The 7,555-nt window shown below is 27.8% G+C and overlaps 1 pseudogene; it reads left to right on the top strand.

Annotated features, from left to right (window-relative positions):
• The first annotated feature begins 2,378 nt into the window (after positions 1–2,378).
• LOC107894388 (protein DETOXIFICATION 18-like) lies at positions 2,379–5,738 on the top strand (annotated as a pseudogene).
• Positions 5,739–7,555: the final 1,817 nt, after the last annotated feature.

The following is a 7,555-nucleotide window of genomic DNA, read 5'->3' as shown; positions in this document are numbered from 1 at the left end:
CTAGTTGGGCTTGAGTTTAGAATTTTTTTTTTTTTGAGATCTTGTCTAAATTCAACCCTCTAAATCATGATTGGTACTCAATTAAACCCCTTGAATTCATTTTTCCGTTAAAGCCTAAAGCCCAAACGGTCGTGGCAAGTAACATGGTAAAATATGATGTAACAACTAACATGGAAAAATATTAACGCGATGGTTCAATTGATTTTTTTTTACGAGAACTTAATTGATTATTTAAATAAAAAATTATTAAAATTTTAAAAATATAATTTATAAAATTTATAAAAGAATTATTAGAAATTTATAAATAATTATAAAATTTATTAAAAACTATAAAAAATATAGAAAAATTTTAAATGTTATATGTAGTGATATTTTTCCAGTTGAAATTCAAAGAAAACAAAAGATTTTATTGAAAAAACAAAAAAGTCCTCATTAATTTTAATTATCAATTTTAGCCCTAGGACACAAACTGCCACTTATAAAATCATATTTTAAAATTTATTAGAAAAGATAATTTTAAGTCAATGTTAAAATCTAAAAAAATAACAATTTTAAGTCTACACTAAAATATAGAAAAAAAATAGATTTAAGAATCAGTTATATGGGAAGAAAGTTTTAACACTCTTTATAACGTCTAAAATTGGTATCTTATTAAATATATATCATATAATTTTTAAAAATATAAATTTAATTTTAGTAATTAAATGCGATCCCATAAAATAAAAAAATTATTTATTCGTATATATTTAAAGTAAATCATAATTTATTTAAAAACAAAAATACCTGTCAAATTTTATTTTGCTCAATTTAAAAAACACATCTCGTTTGTAATAAAAAATTAATAAAATTTCACCCTCATGATTGATATTAAATCGTGATGTTGTGTTATACACTTAAAATTTATTTAAAAATTAATTTCATGAGTAGAGAGCAAAGTACGTAAAAACTGCGTGAACTCAAGTTAATTGGTTTTAAAATAGAAAAGTGAGATTTACCCAAGCCCAAAGTTATGGGCTAAAATCCTTTCTAAGACACCAAAGTTGGGCCGGTTACCAGGCTTCTTTCCACCGGTTCGGGTCGGATCCCATTTTTTTAAAAATTAATTTTGACAATTTTTTTTTTAAAAAAATCGATTGCTTTATGAAATACAAATTTTAAATTTAGAAAATCTAATCCTCCTTTCTTTATGAAAGATCAATTGGAGAGAGGAAATTAATTTGGTATTCTACTTTGACTTTGGGTGCATTCTCTTTCAAACTACTCACTCCACTACTTGTTATTTATATTATATCTACATTTATTTTAACATTTACTCCCTCGATTTGTAAATGTGTCCAAATTACTCTTCAACCTTTCATCATTTAATATTTTTAATGTATTTTATAATTATTTTAATTTTTTACTTAATATAATATTTTTTAAAAAAATTGTTGATCACTTAATATAAAAAACTATTAAGTTTATTACAAATTTGAATAGATGTTTTAAAAAAAATATTCTGAAAATATTTTTTTTATAAGTATTATATGAATACCTTTTTAACTTCAAAATGACATTGGAAAATTTAATATAAAATTTTTATAATGATAAAAATAACTGATTTTTTATATTTAAAGATATTAAATTCTTAAAAAAACTAAATTTTAAATGTAAAAAATTTATAAAAATTTAAATAATATTTTAATTTGCAATAATCAACTCAATGTTAAATTATTATAGAAAACTTATCTGCTTTGTTGATTGAGGAAACGGTGGCGCCTTTCAATAAATACTTATGTTTTAAAATATATAAAAAAGGTTTGGTCTCACAAATCCCGAAGGGTCAAAGAGTCAAAGTTGAGACGCAGGCAACCAAAACAATATTGTAATTTGAAGCCACCATAAATTATCCTACCTTACATCAGTACAAAATAAATTTGAGTATTTAGCTATCGAATTGTGTGCATGGTTTAAATTTAATCAATCATTCATTTAATTAAATTAATTTATTTTTCAATAGATTTATTACAGTAATTATAAATTATATCGATTTTTTAATTGTATGTTATATAATATTAAATTAATATATTCTTTTTTACTTTATGTTAATAAGACGATTAAATTTATTTCTTAAACTGAAAAAATAATGCATATCAATGTGAAAATTTTTACAATTTTGTGTCTCATTATTTAAACATCTAATAAAAAATTAATCTAAAACTTGATAAAACACTGAAGAACAAAAATAAAAAGAAAAGAAATTAATTAAGGGAGAAGTTTTATTAGAAAAAAAAATGGTTAAAACAATCTATAAGGACCAAAATGTAAAACTCGCAACATTGGATGTGCTATAATACAGTATGTAATGAACACCATCTCTGAGAAGCGAGATAAGCTTTCCATTTAAATCTACAATAATGGCAAGTCCATTGAATGTAGAGGGTGCTAATGGCTGTAGACCAGAAGGAACCAATGGAGGGTGTTGGAAAAAAGTCGTGGATTTAGGAGAGGCTAAGACTCAAATAATGTTTGCAGTGCCAATGGTGTTATCCAATGTTTTTTACTTCTCAATTACTATGGTTTCTGTCATGTTTGCTGGCCACCTTGGTGAGGTCGAGCTTGCTGGTTCAACACTTGCCAATTCGTGGGCCACTGTTACTGGTTTTGCTTTCATGGTAAACTCTTAGTTTAAATCTTAATCTGCTTTTTCATGTTCTCGTCTCAAAATTTTTGTGAAATCAGACAGGCTTAAGTGGAGCATTGGAGACCCTTTGTGGTCAAGGATTTGGTGCAAAAATGTACAAAATGTTGGGGATTTACCTTCAAGCTTCTTGCATTATTTCCTCCTTTTCTCGATTATCATATCGGTTTTATGGTCCTTCACTGAGCCAATCCTTGTTTTGCTTCATCAAGATCCTGAAATCTCGAGAGCTGCTGCTGTTTACATCAAGTACTTGATTCCTGGTTTATTTGCTTATGGTTTTCTGCAAAACATATTGAGGTTTCTTCAGACACAAAGCGTTGTTATACCTTTGGTCGTGTTTTCTGCCGTTCCTTTGGTTATGCATTTCGGGATTGTTTACGGTTTGGTAAACAGGACAAGTGTTGCTTACAAAGGTGCTCCTATGGCGGCTTCAATTTCAATATGGATATCATTTCTTTTATTAGCTCTATATGTTCTTTTCGCCAACAAATTTCAGAACACATGGACCGGATTCTCTTTAGAATCATTTCGTTATATCATACGGAACTCCAAATTAGCCCTTCCATCTGCGGCAATGGTTTGGTGAGTATTTATTTAACCCTTCATTTTCCTTAAAACTATTAGTATGAGTTTAACACTACTATTGATCATATGTTGTGCTAGTTTGGAGTTCTGGGCATTAGAGATTCTTGTGTTCTTAGCTGGTCTGATGCCGAATTCAAAAATAACAACTTCATTGATTGCAATATGGTAGCATTTTTCTTATCTCTTTTTTTTTTTTTAATCATATATTTTCTTATCGATTTTTACCGAGCTTTAGTTTTGTTTTTGTATCATCTCCTCCAGTGTGAATACAGAAAACATTGCCTACATGATCACATACGGCCTTAGTGCTGCTGGAAGGTTAGCTTTTTCACCAATTTTCATCTCTGTTATTCGAATTTGGATAGAAATATATACCTCACGTAATTATATTTAACTGGTTGAATTTTGTTTTTAGTCCTTATACTTTATGAAAATTGTGGATTTAATCCTTATATTTTAATTCGTTCATTTTTAGTCCCTGTTCATTTCAGATTTTTTAATTTTAACTCTCCCTAAATGATAATTGTTAAATTCATTAAGTAAAGTGCTACTATTTCCAAAATCTGACACGACAAACATGTATGTAATGTTATGCTAGCTTATTATTTTAACATATTTTTCATTAAAACTCTAGTTAATGGATTAACGAATATCATTTACATTAAAACTGAAATTTCAAAATTCAAAATTATAGGAACTTAAATTGATTTTATTAGAGAATATAGATTAGATCTACAACTGAGACCAAAATTGGTCAATTTGGTCAATTCAAAAAGTATAGAGACTAAATTTGATCAAATTAAAGTGTAAAAATTATCCACAATGTTCGTAAAATATAGAGACTAACAGCAGAGTTTAACCTATTTAATTTTATTTTCAAAATTTTCATTTACTTTGAAAATCAATAAGATTTTATTCATGTGTCCATATCAAAATATTTAGTATTCCCAACAAATGCTAACTGGAATAGTAAGGCATATTACATTTTTATGGAAAGATACAGATTCAAACCTTTAAGATGGCATTATAAAATATATATTGAGATAAGGTTGTGCTTTTTCCCAGCACAAGAGTGTCGAATGAATTGGGGGCAGGAAATCCAAACCGGGCAAAACATGCCATGACAGTCACTCTCAAGCTCTCCATCCTTCTTGCGCTCGTAGTTGTTCTAACCATAGCCTTGGGACATGATATCAGGCCTGGTTTCTTCAGTGATAGCCATTCATTATAAAAAAATTTGCACAGTTGACACCGTTGCTCATCGTTTCTATAGTGATTGATGCCATACAAGGCGTATTATCAGGTTTGGATTATGTTCGACAATTCATATTTACATTTTGAAATGATCGATTCTTTGCTCATTGTTCCTATAGTGATTGATGCCATACAAGGCGTATTATCAGGTTTGGATTATGTTCGACAATTCATATTTACATTTTGAAATGATCGATTCTAACTTAAAACCATTCATCATGTGGTGTTGCAGGGGTTGCTAGAGGATGTGGTTGGCAACGCTTGGCTGTATTGGTGAATTTCGGCGCTTTCTATTTCATTGGCATGCCAATTGCGAGTGTTCTCAGTTTCAAATTTAAGCTGCATGTTAAGGTGAGGAAATTATGAATCTCAATACGGAAAACCCTTTTTTGATAAATGATTGACAAACCATTTTTCTCCATTAACATTTAAAATTACAATTAAATAATTTTTTATCCGATCAAATGAATAAAAATACATAATTATTTTTTATAATAAAATGTTGTTTGATAAATTAAAAAATTAAGTGTTGAAAAAATAAATATTGGATATAAAATTTAAAATTTGTTTGGTATATTAATTAAAATTATTGGATTTGAAATATATATTATTGTTTTTTAAAAAATAAGTTATTTTATAAAAGAAATAGAATAAAAAAATAATTGAAAGAATTTCTATGCAATTTTTTTTATAAACAATCATTTTTACGTTTTATTTCTTCAATAATTTCATTTTCTTTAAAATTATTAATTAAATAAAATTTTTATATATAATGTAAAAATAATAATGTCTATTGTTTTAATAATGTTAGTGGAGTTTTATAAAAAAAATTAATTTGTTGTCCCACTAATTATTATTATTTCTTTGTGATTAGGGTTTATGGATAGGCTTAATTTGTGGTCTATCTTGTCAAGCTTGCACCCTTGTGTTGATTACATTTTATAGAAAATGGACAAAATATGAGGTTTCAGAAGAGAATGTCAAAGAAACTCAAGTTTCTGTTTAATTTCTCCAAAAAAACAAATTCTTGATACGATTTCGTTAGTGGATCAAATACCATCAATTAGTGGATCAAAAGTTCGACACCACCAATAATATGATACTACAAGAGGATTTGATACAACCAAGTTTAAGCATGATAATGAGAAAAATTAGCATGGCAGTTTCTTATTTGATGTTGGATTCTTTAAGATGAAGTCACTCAAACAAATTAGATCATGGACCCAAAGTGGAGATATTATTTTATGTAGCTTTCCCATCATATTATTTATACTCCATTTTTAATTATTTAATTATGTTTCAGTAATTTTTTTAATATTCTTGACACATAAATTTAGTAATTTTTTTACACTGAATCTCAAACCTAGAACTTTGAATCTTGACCCTAAACCCTGAACTATAAACTCAGACATAAACCCTAAACCCTTTCAACGTTCAAGATTTAGGATTCAAGGTTTGGGTTTAGTGTTTGGGGTTTAATATTCGAGTTTGAGGTTTAAGTTTGGGGGTTTGGGGGTTTGGTTTTAAGGTTCATAATTCATGATTCGAGTTTGGGGTTTAAGGTTTAGGTTTTGAGGATCAGGGTTCAGGGTTCAGGGTTCAGAGTAAGAAACTTACCAAAATTGTGGCAATGACATGGAAAATATTGCTGAAATGTCATTAAATAATTAGAAAGGGACCATGAATGATGTGGTGGGAAGGGTCCATAAAATAATTTCTACTTTTCAATGGCCGTCCTTCGTACCAGCATTTCCGCTCTAGCAAAATTATTTTCAGTTTTGCTTCTCAAGGCATGATTTGCTGAACTAGTTTTTCCACTCTAGTTGAACCATTTCGATTTTTTTTTTTGCTTTTCAAGGCTTGCTCCTTGTATCGGTCTTTTTAAGGTTTGCAAAATTTGATTCGTTTCGAAAAAATTGAAAAAAATTTAAATTCCGAGTTAATTGAATCGAGTTATTCGAGTCAACTTGAATAAGTAATTTGAGTTCTGAGTTCGAGTCGAGTTGAATTTTATAACGTGAATAACTCAAATAATTTGAATAAAAAATGGGTGTAAATGCCCTTTTGGTCCCTATTAATTTTGAAAATGAACAAATTGGTCTCTCTTAATAAAAATTAAAAAAAATTCAAAAATATTTTCAAAAAGTTTAAATAATTTTTAAAATTCAAAATATTTATAAAAAATTAAAAATTTATGTTTTTAAAAAATTATAGAAAATTTTAAAAAATTCTAATAAGCATATAAAGAAGTTAAAATTTTAAAAAAATTTAGCAATTAATGCAAAAACAGGCAATTGGAAAGTAATAGTCATGTTTCTAATCCTCTAAGCTACCAACAAAAGAACTATACCATTTGATCCCTCTATGATCTTGACCAAAAAAAATTAATAAAATGCAAAGGTAGAGGGATTTTACCATGAATCGATTGATTCTATATGACTTATTTCCAACCCTTTAATCTCTTTTATTCTGTCATGGGGTTGAGGGTGATTTTTTTATGTCACGTTCACAAATAGGCATGCTAGATTATGCATTTCATCTATCTATATATACAGATAAATAGATTGGCCTATAGGTTTACACAAGATATCTTTCTATACGTAGTGATGGTATCAACTCATATGGCCATTTTTGATTCGGTGGAATAAAAATAAAATAGAAATTAACTTTCGGAGAGATAGTTGAGTGGTTGATAGCTCTGGTCTTGAAAACTGGTATAGTTCGAAACAAATAGCTATTGAGGGTTCGAATACCTCTCTCTTCTTTTGCTCGATGAATAGATTTCTTTCTTTATTGCTTTTTCCTAGATTCTTAATTAAGAATCTTAATATTAATAAAAGGTAATGGCTCAGCTGGGTGGAATAGTCTAGCCAAAAAAAAAATATTGTAGATAGAAAATGAGTTGAAACGAAAGGAAAACAAAATAGAATAATAATTTTGAGAACTAAATAAGTTAATGATTCAAGTTTATTATACTAAAATATCTAACTTTTTTTATTATTTTGCTTTGAATTTTTTTTCAAATATATAGAG

Source organism: Gossypium hirsutum, chromosome A13 (genome assembly GCF_007990345.1).
Source record: "Gossypium hirsutum isolate 1008001.06 chromosome A13, Gossypium_hirsutum_v2.1, whole genome shotgun sequence".
Classification (NCBI taxonomy): domain Eukaryota; kingdom Viridiplantae; phylum Streptophyta; class Magnoliopsida; order Malvales; family Malvaceae; genus Gossypium; species Gossypium hirsutum.
Note: the sequence above shows the minus strand (reverse complement) of the source record. Positions and strands in the feature narration are given on the sequence as shown.